The 13151-nt window shown below is 52.9% G+C and overlaps 1 long non-coding RNA gene across 1 annotated transcript; it reads left to right on the top strand.

Moving 5' to 3' along the window:
- The first annotated feature begins 2796 nt into the window (after positions 1–2796).
- Positions 2797–4521, top strand: LOC144248406 (uncharacterized). Its single transcript, XR_013341725.1, has 3 exons — positions 2797–2981; positions 3163–3212; positions 4378–4521. It is a non-coding gene; the product is annotated as an uncharacterized LOC144248406 (long non-coding RNA).
- The last annotated feature ends 8630 nt before the right edge of the window (positions 4522–13151 follow it).

The following is a 13151-nucleotide window of genomic DNA, read 5'->3' as shown; positions in this document are numbered from 1 at the left end:
AGTACAGCTGTGATTTTTGTGCTGCCCCTAACATTGTATTGCCTGGCAAATGTGCCTTTGGGGTTTTTTGGGGTTTTTTGTTTTTTGGTGGGTTTTTTTTTTTAGTTTTTTTTGGGTGTTTTTTTTTTTTCTTTCTTTTTTTTTGTGACTAAAAAGCTACCTTGTGTTCCTGGAATGTTGCATTCTACCTCTGTTGTTTTCCCAGTCAGTCTGGATCCTCTGCTTACATTTTTTCCTTCGCTTATTAGATGTCGTGGATGTGCTGGCTGTTCTGATGGAGGGCAGTGATGGCTTAGATGAAGGAATTGGGTTCTCTTTAAATGAAGACATGATTATCCAAACATTTCCCTTCAGTGCTGTTGTCCCTGCTGCATGAGCAGCCAGGAATATGCTGTTGTTTCAGTCTGAAAATGGAACAGGTACAGGGTTTTTTTTTATGTTTTATGTGTCATTTCTAGCAGTGGAGTGAAAGCAGCATCACTTCTACCCTCTTGTAATAATTTTTTACCATTTATCATTTTTTACCTTGAGGCATTTTATTATCTTCCCTGCAAGCAGCAGGAGGTGCAGATTCACGGTGCTTTGTGCTCAGGAGGGGCATTGAAGCTCTGTAGGTGCTTCTGCCCTTTTTCCCTGACCCTGAAGAGAAGGGACACTGTCCCTGCATGGACAGTCTTGGTGTGGAAGTAGCTGGCCTCAGTAACAGCGTTTTAAGGGCAGAGCGTGGCGATCAGGAGAGGAAGGTGGTTCCCGTGCCTGTGGGCAGCTCTTCCTGAGAGCAGGGAGAGGGGACTGCCTTGTTAAGTAGGAAGTGGGTGCGTTTCCCAAGGAAAACTTCAGAAATTAAGCTCCAGGGGCAAACACTGTGAGGTTCTACCACCTCCTTGAGGACATCCTTAAAACCACCGGGGCATCAGCAGGGCTTGGAGCAGGACTGGCCAACCCCAGAGCACCTCACGAAGCCCTCTGTGTGTATGTGGCAGTCGAGTAGCACCTGGGGGGTGCTGAAAGTCCCAGTTCTGAGAGAAAATTCTGTTTAACTCGTACACGTTGGCTGGGTGTGTCCCCCCAGTACAGCTCGGTTCTTCTCTGAGGCGGTGCCTGGCAGGGTCTCTCCCTGTTAAGGGCCGGGCGTGTTTTTGGCACAACACGGTGAAGGTGGATTATTTGCTTAAGCAAGAGCTGATGATGTCTGGAGGGTTTTTCAGGTACCTCAGCGGCCAGGAGCACCTGTCTAGGTCACTAGGAACACTTTTTGATCTCGATCAGTTCTTTTCTGCGTGAGGCTCTGTGGGCTGCTGGCAAGGCCCAAAGTAAGGAAGGTTGCCCCAGTGTCCGTGCTCATGTCAATAGTTTAATTTATTTGGCTTTTCTAGGAGCAGACGTCGTGGAGGACCTTGGTGCTGTTTTCACTGGCCTCCTGCACTCTCCGAGAGAACCCCTTGCTCCCTGCGTGACGTTCCAGCTCTGTGACAAAGCTGATAAGTATCCTCAGCTCTACCAGTTTAACCAATACTATAGGCTCTGGATGCCCAAGCAGTCCCAGGAACCTGTGGTATGGAATCCCTGAAGTCACTGAATTCTTGAGCCAGTATTCCTATAAAATCCTCACAGTTGACAGAGGTAACATTTCCATCAGAAACAGTGTTTTTATTGAGGAGGTAATTCTGCATCTCTTGTTGATCGTGCTGGGGACACACGTTTGCTCCAGGGCTTTTCTCTGATGGCACAAGAGGTCTCTGTGGTGTTTGGGAGGCGATGCCAGGGCTCAGGGCTCATACAGAGACTCCTCACCGGGCACAGCAGAGCCTGGTGTGTGCTGTGGCCTCTGTTTACAGCACCCGGAGTTCCCCCGGGTGGGTGGAGGATCACAGGCCCCTGGGCTGGGTTTTGTGAGTTTTTCTCAGCTCAGCAGTGTGAACACTCCAGATGCCCCTGGGGACACTGCTGGACAGCATCCATCCACTCCCTCCATCCACTCATTTGTACCCAGGAATGTAGGAAACTCTGACTGGGGACGGGCAGTAGTTTTGAAAATCATGCCCTAGCCTTTTTCTCTAGGAACAAACCAAGAGAGTGCCCTGAAAGCACCGGAGGGGCTGCAGGGGCTGAAGGGAACAGAAAGGGCTCCCGGCACCTTTTGCCTCCGTTCTCTGCCATTCCCCAAAAGGCATCGCAGTCCTGGAAGAGGTGTTTGTCATGCAGGCTGCCAAAATGAAGACCTGTAAAATCCTAGCTCTGCCTTTTGTTTAACGTGTTCTTACTTCCTATTTATGTCATCACAGAAAGCAAGGAAAGAATAAATGTGTCTGGTTCCCACTATTGCTCTGTGCAGGCATTTTTAAAGGCTGCTGTAGTTCTATCCTCTTTTTCCACTCCAAGCTTGACTTTTCCCCTCCTTTTTCAAGGTCTGCTGCTTTGGGTGTCCCAGGCAGGGCTGGGTTCCTCGGCAGGGGTCTTAGGAGTTGGTGCAGATTCTGCTTTTTCCGAAGGTGTATCAAAGTGTGCCGGCAAAAGGACTGTTTTCTCCAGGGGAAAGCTTTCTCTCAATGACCATCAATGCATGTATGTGTTTTAATCATGTAACCAGGTGGATTAAGAAAAGCCAACACCTGTAGCAGATTTCTGTTGGATCTGTGTCTGTGAGAAGTGGGCTGTGTGCTGGAGAGGGAGAGACCAAGAGACGCTGTTGGAGAGTGGCAACAGCAGCAGGTGCGAGCTGTTAAGTTGATGAGGAGGAGGGGCGTGTCCTGCCGGGGGGAGGTTATTTAAGGGTGAGGCTTTGCCTCAGCCGGGTTTTGCACAGAGCTGCTGGAGAAGAGGAGTTTGTGGGGGGCTCGCGGGGCTGTCTCCTGGAAGGACGGTGGGCGCTTTGGACAGGGTCCGGGGGATCACCTGGATACACACTTGGATACGTGGAGCATTGCTCAAAGGAGGAGCCCAGGGACAAACCTTTGTGCCGAGAAGCAGCAGCCAAGCAGGTGAGCCGGTGCTGTGCCTTTATAGCGGGGACTTTTCTCCTTTCCCTTTGAAATTTCGTCATCCTGGGGTTGAATTGGAGGGGGCAGTCCTGTGGTCCCACCTTTTAAGGGGTTTGGATTGAGGTAAAATTCTCCCTTTTGCCATCATTTGAGGAAAGCTGCTTCTTTTCTTCTCTTCTAGGGGACACGATTGAAGGGAAGCCTACATTTCTTTTCCCTTGTTAGGGTGAGGTGAGCGCCGGAGCGTGGCATCAGTGTCGGGGCTTCAGAGGAAGGGAGCTGCAGCCGTGGCAGCGCTGGCAGGGCGGGGATCGGGCTGTGCCGCTGCATTCGGGGCGCTTCTTCTGCCCCCGGCCCGGCAGCGAAGGGTCCGGCGCGGAGCCCTGCCGGCAGTGCCGGGGCTGGCCGGGGCGGAAGGGGAGCTGGGCGCGGCTGGGCTGCCGCGGGCCCGCCGGAGCCGCGCCGGTGCGAGCCGTGCGGAGCCGAGCGGAGCTTTGGCCGGGCCGGCGGGCGGGGGAGGCGGCGCGGGCGCCGCGCCGGTGCCGCCGCTCCGTCCGCTCCGGGCGCGGGGCTCGGGCGCCGCCGGGGCCCCCCGGGCCCGGTGCCGGCCCCGCCGGGCCGGGGGCAGCGGGCGGGGGTCTCCTGGCCTGGCGCCGCCTCTTCCTGCCGGAGGAGCCGCTTTCCTGCCGGAGCAGCGCTGCACCCGGGGCCGGGAGCGCGGCTTCGCATCTTCCAGCCTCCCTCGCTGCGGTGTTTCTTTAGGGTCTCATCAATGTGTTTTAAGGATTTTGGGGCTATTTTTAGAGCTCTTCTAGGAATATTTAGAGATATTTTTTAAACGTTCTTTGGGGGTTTTTAGGGGTGTTTTAGGGGCTTTTTAAAGTAGAGTATTTTTATTGTATTTTAAGGGCATTCTGAGGCTATTTTCATGTTTTTGTCGGGGTTTAAAGACATTTTGAAGATGAGGGTTTTTTTAGGGCATTTTTGTGGGTTTTTTAGGGTCTTTTCATGGCATAGAGGCTGAGGGACAGCTTGAGGGTGACAGAGGCTGGGAGCTGAGGGAGGAACAGGGGAGGGGACAGTGGGTGACACAGAGAGATGCTGAGGGGGGCAGGGGCAGCTGGAGGGTGACACAGAGAAGCTGGGGGCTGAGGAGCAGAGGAGAGGGGGCTTGAGGGGCAAAGGGGGGTTCGAGGGTGACAGCCAGAGCCTGAGGGCTGGGGGGCTGAGGGAGGGGTCAGGGGTGAAGGGAGAGGGTCTGAGGGCTGGACAGTCCAGTGGGGATCAGGGCTACAGCGTACAGCTTAGGAGGCAAGTTAGGGTACAGGTGCAGCACCCCTCACCCAGCCCTAACCTCACCCTAAGCAGCCTTTTCCCTTTTCACCCCTAACAACAGCAGCACAGCACAGCAAGCCTGACAGCGAGACCACACCGGAAGCCTCCCAGTGGGACAGGGCAGCGACCCTCGCACCAGGACAACGCCAGAACCCTCAGAGGACAACAGGACCCGCTGCGAAAAGGTAGGGATGACATCTGTGGGCTAGAGGGCAACAGGAAGGGGTGTGGAGGCAGAGCAGGCTTCCTTGAGTGTTTTTTTTTGCAGGGCTATTAGGGGATTTTTGAAGGCTTTCTCTGGCATCTTTTAGAGAATTGTTATACCTTCCTAATGGCTATTTTAGAATTCCTTGGTGTATTTTTAGGGTCAGGATGAGGGCGAGACAGGATGCCCACTGAAAATGTGGAGCATTACTGGAATGCTTTGGGAAGGTGCCAGTGGAGGGCCAGTGGGTAAGGTGCCATGATGCTGGTCTGAAGGTTGTGAATTCTGAGCAAAGCAAAGTGGTTGTGGTTAGGGTTATATGGTGGCAGATTTCCCAAGGAGAAATCAAGCACAGAAAAAATCAAGCCGAAGCTTTGTACTGTCAGATTAAAACAGGTATTCGGCATGAAAAAAAATCCCTGAGTACTTGGGGGTGGGAGATGCAAGATGAGGGAAATCCAGTGAGGATTTGACATTGAGGAAGCAAAAGGAAACGTGGGACCTGAAAACCAAGGGGATCGCAGGGCCCTGCCAATGAATGAGGGATATCTACATAGTGAAAGCAAATTCAGAAGCCCAGATTCCTGATGTCAGTTTGTAGGGCTCCCTTGGGTGTATCAGGGCAGCACAAGTTTGAGTTGGGGACAACTTCGGTCTGGGCTCCCTCCTTCGATATAAGGATTTTTTGCAGTCAGGACCAGGGGCCACTGGGCACATCCTTTGGCCATTTTCTCTGGAAAAGAAAACTCAGCAGTCCAGGTTCCTGATGTCAGTTTGTAGGGCTCCCTTTGGTCTATCAGGGCAGCACAAGTTTAAGATGGGGAGAATTTCGGTCTGGGCTCCATCCTTCGATATAAGGATTCTTTGCAGTCAGGGCCCAGCCCAAGGCCAGGGGCCCCTGGGCACACCCTTTGGCCATTTTCCCTGGGAAAGAAAACTCAGCAGTCCAGGTTCCTGATGTCAGTTTGTAGGGCTCCCTTGGGTCTATCAGGGCAGCACAAGTTTGAGGTGGGGACACCTTCGGTCTGCGCTCCGTCCTTCGATATAAGGATTTATTGCAGTCAGGGCCAGGGGCCCCTGGGCACATCCTTTGGCCATTTTCCCTGGGAAAGAAAACTCAGCAGTCCAGGTTCCTGATGTCAGTTTGTAGGGCTCCCTTGGGTCTATCAGGGCAGCACAAGTTTGAGGTGGGGACAACTTCGGTGTGGGGTCCATCCTTCGATATAAGGATTTTTTGCAGTCAGGGCCAGGGGCCCCTGGGCACATCCTTTTCCCATTTTCCCTGGGAAAGAAAACTCAGCAGTCCAGGTTCCTGATGTCAGTTTGTAGGGCTCCCTTGGGTCTATCAGGGCAGCAGAAGTTTGAGGTGGGGACAACTTTGGTCTGGGCTCCATCATTCGATATAAGGATTCTTTGCAGTCCGGTCCCAGCCCAGCGCCAGGGGCCCCTGGGCACATCCATTTTACATTTTCCCTGGGAAAGAAAACTCAGCAGTCCAGGTTCCTGATGTCAGTTTGTAGGGCTCCCTTGGGTCTATCAGGGCAGCACAAGTTTGAGGTGGGGACAACTTCGGTGTGGGGTCCATCCTTCGATATAAGGATTTTTTGCAGTCAGGGCCAGGGGCCCCTGGGCACATCCTTTTTCCATTTTCCCTGGGAAAGAAAACTCAGCAGTCCAGGTTCCTGATGGCAGTTTGTAGGGCTCCCTTGGGTCTATCAGGGCAGCACAAGTTTGAGGTGGGGACAACTTCGGTGTGGGGTCCATCCTTCGATATAAGGATTCTTTGCAGTGAGGCACCAGCCCAGCGCCAGGGGCCCCTGGGCACATCCTTTTTCCATTTTCCCTGGGAAAGAAAACTCAGCAGTCCAGGTTCCTGATGTCAGTTTGTAGGGCTCCCTTGGGTCTATCAGGGCAGCACAAGTTTGAGGTGGGGACAACTTCGGTGTGGGGTCCATCCTTCGATATAAGGATTCTTTGAAGTGAGGCCCCAGCCCCGGGCCAGGGGCCCCTGGGCACATCCTTTTTTCATTTTCCCTGGGAAAGAAAACTCAGCAGTCCAGGTTCCTGATGTCAGTTTGTAGGGCTCCCTTGGGTCTATCAGGGCAGCACAAGTTTGAGGTGGGGACAACTTTGGTGTGGGGTCCATCCTTCGATATAAGGATTTTTTGCAGTCAGGGCCAGGGGCCCCTGGGCACATCCTTTTTCCATTTTCCCTGGGAAAGAAAACTCAGCAGTCCAGGTTCCTGATGTCAGTTTGTAGGGCTCCCTTGGGTCTATCAGGGCAGCACAAGTTTGAGGTGGGGACAATTTCGGTGTTGGGTCCATCCTTCGATATAAGGATTTTTTGCAGTCAGGGCCAAGGGCCCCTGGGCACATCGTTTTTCCATTTTCCCTGGGAAAGAAAACTCAGCAGTCCAGGTTGCTGATGTCAGTTTGTAGGGCTCCCTTGGGTCTATCAGGGCAGCACAAGTTTGAGGTGGGGACAACTTCGGTGTGGGGTCCATCCTTCGATATAAGGATTTTTTGCAGTCAGGGCCAGGGGCCCCTGGGCACATCCTTTTTCCATTTTCCCTGGGAAAGAAAACTCAGCAGTCCAGGTTCCTGATGTCAATTTGTAGGGTTCCCTTGGGTCTATCAGGGCAGCACAAGTTTGAGGTGGGGACAACTTCGGTGTTGGGTCCATCCTTCGATATAAGGATTTTTTGCAGTCAGGGCCCGGGGCCCAGGGCCAGGGGTCCCTGGGCACATCCTTTTTCCATTTTCCCTGGGAAAGAAAACTCAGCAGTCCAGGTTCCTGGTGTCAGTTTGTAGGGCTCCCTTGGGTCTATCAGGGCAGCACAAGTTTGAGGTGGGGACAACTTCGGTGTGGGGTCCATCCTTCGATATAAGGATTTATTGCAGTCAGGGCCAGGGGCCCCTGGGCACATCCTTTTTCCATTTTCCCTGGGAAAGAAAACTCAGCAATCCAGGTTCCTGATGTCAGTTTGTAGGGCTCCCTTGGGTCTATCAGGGCAGCACAAGTTTGAGGTGGGGACAACTTCGGTGTGAGGTCCATCCTTCGATATAAGGATTCTTTGCAGTCAGGGCCAGGGGCCCGTGGGCACATCCTTTTTCCATTTTCCCTGGGAAAGAAAACTCAGCAGTCCAGGTTCCTGATGTCAGTTTGTAGGGCTCCCTTGGGTCTATTAGGGCAGCACAAGTTTGAGGTGGGGACAACTTCGGTGTGGGGTCCATCCTTCGATATAAGGATTTATTGCAGTCAGGGCCAGGGGCCCCTGGGCACCTCCTTTTTCCATTTTCCCTGGGAAAGAAAACTCAGCAGTCCAGGTTCCTGATGTCAGTTTGTAGGGCTCCCTTGGGTCTATCAGGGCAGCACAAGTTTGAGGTGGGGACAACTTCGGTGTGGGGTCCATCCTTCGATATAAGGATTCTTTGCAGTCAGGGCCAGGGGCCCCTGGGCACATCCTTTTTCCATTTTCCCTGGGAAAGTAAACTAAGCAGTCCAGGTTCCTGATGTCAGTTTGTAGGGCTCCCTTGGGTCTATCAGGGCAGCACAAGTTTGAGGTGGGGACAACTTCGGTATGGGGTCCATCCTTCGATATAAGGATTTTTTGCAGTCAGGGCCAGGGGCCCCTGGGCACATCCTTTTTCCATTTTCCCTGGGAAAGAAAACTCAGCAGTCCAGGTTCCTGATGTCAGTTTGTAGGGCTCCCTTGGGTCTATCAGGGCAGCACAAGTTTGAGGTGGGGACATCTTTGGTGTGGGGTCCATCCTTCGATATAAGGATTCTTTGCAGTCAGGGCCAGGGGCCCCTGGGCACATCCTTTTTCCATTTTCCCTGGGAAAGAAAACTCAGCAGTCCAGGTTGCTGATGTCAGTTTGTAGGGCTCCCTTGGGTCTATCAGGGCAGCACAAGTTTGAGGTGGGGACAACTTCGGTGTGAGCTCCATCCTTCGATATAAGGATTCTTTGCAGTCAGGGCCAGGGGCCCCTGGGCACATCCTTTTTCCATTTTCCCTGGGAAAGAAAACTCACAAGTCCAGGTTCCAGATGTCAGTTTGTAGGGCTCCCTTGGGTCTATCAGGGCAGCACAAGTTTGGGGTGGGGACAACTTCGGTGTGGGGTCCATCCTTCAATATAAGGATTCTTTGCAGTGAGGCCCCAGCCCAGAGCCAGGGGCCCCTGGGCACATCCTTTTTCCATTTTCCCTGGGAAAGAAAACTCAGCAGTCCAGGTTCCTGATGTCAGTTTGTAGGGTTCCCTTGGGTCTATCAGGGCAGCACAAGTTTGAGGTGGGGACAACTTCGGTGTGGGGTCCATCCTTCGATATAAGGATTCTTTGCAGTGTGGCCCCAGCCCATGTCCAGGGGCCCCTGGGCACATCCTTTTTCCATTTTCCCTGGGAAAGAAAACTCAGCAGTCCAGGTTCCTGATGTCAGTTTGTAGGGCTCCCTTGGGTCTATCAGGGCAGCACAAGTTTGAGGTGGGGACAATTTCGCTGTTGGGTCCATCCTTCGATATAAGGATTTATTGCAGTCAGGGCCAGGGGCCCCTGGGCACATCCTTTTTCCATTTTCCCTGGGAAAGAAAACTCAGCAGTCCAGGTTCCTGATGTCAGTTTGTAGGGCTCCCTTGGGTCTATCAGGGCAGCACAAGTTTGAGGTGGGGACAACTTCGGTGTGGGGTCCATCCTTCGATATAAGGATTTTTTGCAGTCAGGGCCAGGGGCCCCTGGGCACATCCTTTTTCCATTTTCCCTGGGAAAGAAAACTCAGCAGTCCAGGTTCCTGATGTCAGTTTGTAGGGCTCCCTTGGGTCTATCAGGGCAGCACAAGTTTGAGGTGGGGACAACTTCGGTGTGGGGTCCATCCTTCGATATAAGGATTCTTTGCAGTGAGGCCCCAGCCCAGTGCCAGGGGCCCCTGGGCACATCCTTTTTCCATTTTCCCTGGGAAAGAAAACTCAGCAGTCCAGGTTCCTGATGTCAGTCTGTAGGGCTCCCTTGGGTCTATCAGGGCAGCACAAGTTTGAGGTGGGGACAACTTCGGTGTGGGGTCCATCCTTCGATATAAGGATTTTTTGCAGTCAGGGCCAGGGGCCCCTGGGCACATCCTTTTTCCATTTTCCCTGGGAAAGAAAACTCAGCAGTCCAGGTTCCTGATGTCAGTTTGTAGGGCTCCCTTGGGTCTATCAGGGCAGCACAAGTTTGAGGTGGGGACATCTTCGGTGTGGGGTCCATCCTTCGATATAAGGATTTTTTGCAGTCAGGGGCCCCTGGGCACATCCTTTTTCCATTTTCCCTGGGAAAGAAAACTCAGCAGTCCAGGTTCCTGATGTCAGTTTGTAGGGCTCCCTTGGGTCTATAAGGGCAGCACAAGTTTGAGGTGGGGACAACTTCGGTGTGGGGTCCATCCTTCGATATAAGGATTCTTTGCAGTGAGGCCCCTGGGCACATCCTTTTTCCATTTTCCCTGGGAAAGAAAACTCAGCAGTCCAGGTTCCTGATGTCAGTTTGTAGGGCTCCCTTGGGTCTATCAGGGCAGCACAAGTTTGAGGTGGGGACATCTTCGGTGTGGGGTCCATCCTTCGATATAAGGATTTTTTGCAGTCAGGGCCAGGGGCCCCTGGGCACATCCTTTTTCCATTTTCCCTGGGAAAGAAAACTCAGCAGTCCAGGTTCCTGATGTCAGTTTGTAGGGCTCCCTTGGGTCTATCAGGGCAGCACAAGTTTGAGGTGGGGACAATTTCGGTGTTGGGTCCATCCTTCGATATAAGGATTTATTGCAGTCAGGGCCAGGGGCCCCTGGGCACATCCTTTTTCCATTTTCCCTGGGAAAGAAAACTCAGCAGTCCAGGTTCCTGATGTCAGTTTGTAGGGCTCCCTTGGGTCTATCAGGGCAGCACAAGTTTGAGGTGGGGACAACTTCGGTGTGGGGTCCATCCTTCGATATAAGGATTTTTTGCAGTCAGGGCCAGGGGCCCCTGGGCACATCCTTTTTCCATTTTCCCTGGGAAAGAAAACTCAGCAATCCAGGTTCCTGATGTCAATTTGTAGGGTTCCCTTGGGTCTATCAGGGCAGCACAAGTTTGAGGTGGGGACAACTTCGGTGTTGGGTCCATCCTTCGATATATGGATTTTTTGCAGTCAGGGCCCGGGGCCCAGGGCCAGGGGCCCCTGGGCACATCCTTTTTCCATTTTCCCTGGGAAAGAAAACTCAGCAGTCCAGGTTCCTGATGTCAGTTTGTAGGGCTCCCTTGGGTCTATCAGGGCAGCACAAGTTTGAGGTGGGGACAACTTCGGTGTGGGGTCCATCCTTCGATATAAGGATTTTTTGCAGTCAGGGCCAGGGGCCCCTGGGCACACCCTTCGGTCACTTTCCCTGGGAAAGAAAACTCAGCAGTCCAGGTTCCTGATGTCAGTTTGTAGGGCTCCCTTGGGTCTATCAGGGCAGCACAAGTTTGCGGAGGGGACAACTTCGGTGTGGGCTCCATCCTTCGATATAAGGATTTTTTGCAGTCAGGGCTAGGGGCCCCTGGGCACATCCTTTTTCCATTTTCCCTGGGAAAGAAAACTCAGCAGTCCAGGTTCCTGATGTCAGTTTGTAGGGCTCCCTTGGGTCTATCAGGGCAGCACAAGTCTGACGTGGGGACAACTTCGGTCTGGGGTCCATCCTTCGATGTAAGGTTTTTTTGCAGTGAGGCCCCAGCCCAGGGCCAGGGAACCCTGGGCACATCCTTTTTCCATTTTCCCTGGGAAAGAAAACTCAGCAGTCCAGTTTCCTGATGTCAGTTTGTAGGGTTCCCTTGGGTCTATCAGGGCAGCACTAGTTTGAGGTGGGGACAACTTCGGTGTGGGGTCCATCCTTCGATATAAGGATTCTTTGCAGTCAGGGCCAGGGGCCCCTGGGCACATCCTTTTTCAATTTTCCCTGGGAAAGAAAACTCAGCAGTCCAGGTTCCTGATGTCAGTTTGTAGGGCTCCCTTGGGTCTATCAGGGCAGCACAAGTTTGAGGTGGGGACAACTTCGGTGTGGGCTCCATCCATCGATATAAGGATTCTTTGCAGTGAGGTCCCTGCCCAGTGCCAGGGGCCCCTGGGCACATCCTTTGGCCATTTTCCCTGGGAAAGAAAACTCAGCAGTCCAGGTTCCTGATGTCAGTTTGTAGGGCTCCCTTGGGTCTATCAGGGCAGCACAAGTTTGAGGTGGGGACAACTTCGGTGTGGGGTCCATCCTTCGATATAAGAATTTTTTGCAGTCAGGGCCAGGGGCCCCCGGGCACATCCTTTTTCCATTTTCCCTGGGAAAGAAAACTCAGCAGTCCAGGTTCCTGATGTCAGTTTGTAGGGCTCCCTTGGGTCTATCAGGGCAGCACAAGTTTGAGGTGGGCACAACTTTTGTGTGGGCTCCATCCTTCGATATAATGATTTTTTGCAGTCCAGGCCAGGGGCCCCTGGGCACATCCTTTTTCCATTTTGCCTGGGAAAGAAAACTCAGCAGTCCAGGTTCCTGATGTCAGTTTGTAGGGCTCCCTTGGGTCTATCAGGGCAGCACAAGTTTGAGGTGGGGACAACTTCGGTCTCGGGTCCATCCTTCGATATAAGGATTTTTTGCAGTCAGGGCCAGGGGCCCCTGGGCACATCCTTTTTCCATTTTCCCTGGGAAAGAAAACTCAGCAGTCCAGGTTCCTGATGTCAGTTTGTAGGGCTCCCTTGGGTCTATCAGGGCAGCACAAGTTTGAGGTGGGGACAACTTCGGTGTGGGGTCCATCCTTCGATATAAGGATTTTTTGCAGTCAGGGCCAGGGGCCCCTGGGCACATCCTTTTTCCATTTTCCCTGGGAAAGAAAACTCAGCAGTCCAGGTTCCTGATGTCAGTTTGTAGGGCTCCCTTGGGTCTATCAGGGCAGCACAAGTTTGAGGTGGGGACAACTTCGGTGTGGGGTCCATCCTTCGATATAAGGATTTTTTGCAGTGAGGTCCCTGCCCAGGGCCAGGGGCCCCTGGGCACATCCTTTTTCCATTTTCCCTGGGAAAGAAAACTCAGCAGTCCAGGTTGCTGATGTCAGTTTGTAGGGCTCCCTTGGGTCTATCAGGGCAGCACAAGTTTGAGGTGGGCACAACTTTCGTATGGGGTCCATCCTTCGATATAAGGATTTTTTGCAGTCCAGGCCAGGGGCCCCTGGGCACATCCTTTTTCCATTTTCCCTGGGAAAGAAAACTCAGCAGTCCAGGTTCCTGATGTCAGTTTGTAGGGCTCCCTTGGGTCTATCAGGGCAGGACAATTTTAGGTGGGGACAACTTCGGTCTGGGGTCCATGCTTCGATATAAGGATTTTTTGCAGTCAGGGCCAGGGGCCCCTGGGCACATCCTTTTTCCATTTTCCCTTGGAAAGAAAACTCAGCAGTCCAGGTTCCTGATGTCAGTTTGTAGGGCTCCCTTGGGTCTATCAGGGCAGCACAAGTTTGAGGTGGGGACATCTTCGGTGTGGGGTCCATCCTTCGATATAAGGATTTTTCTGCAGTCAGGGCCAGGGGCCCCTGGGCACATCCTTTTTCCATTTTCCCTGGAAAAGAAAACTCAGCAGTCCAGGTTCCTGATGTCAGTTTGTAGGGCTCCCTTGGGTCTATCA

This window comes from Lonchura striata, unplaced genomic scaffold (assembly GCF_046129695.1).
Source record: "Lonchura striata isolate bLonStr1 unplaced genomic scaffold, bLonStr1.mat Scaffold_111, whole genome shotgun sequence".
Lineage (NCBI taxonomy): Eukaryota > Metazoa > Chordata > Aves > Passeriformes > Estrildidae > Lonchura > Lonchura striata.
This window is presented reverse-complemented; position numbering and strand designations above follow the sequence as displayed.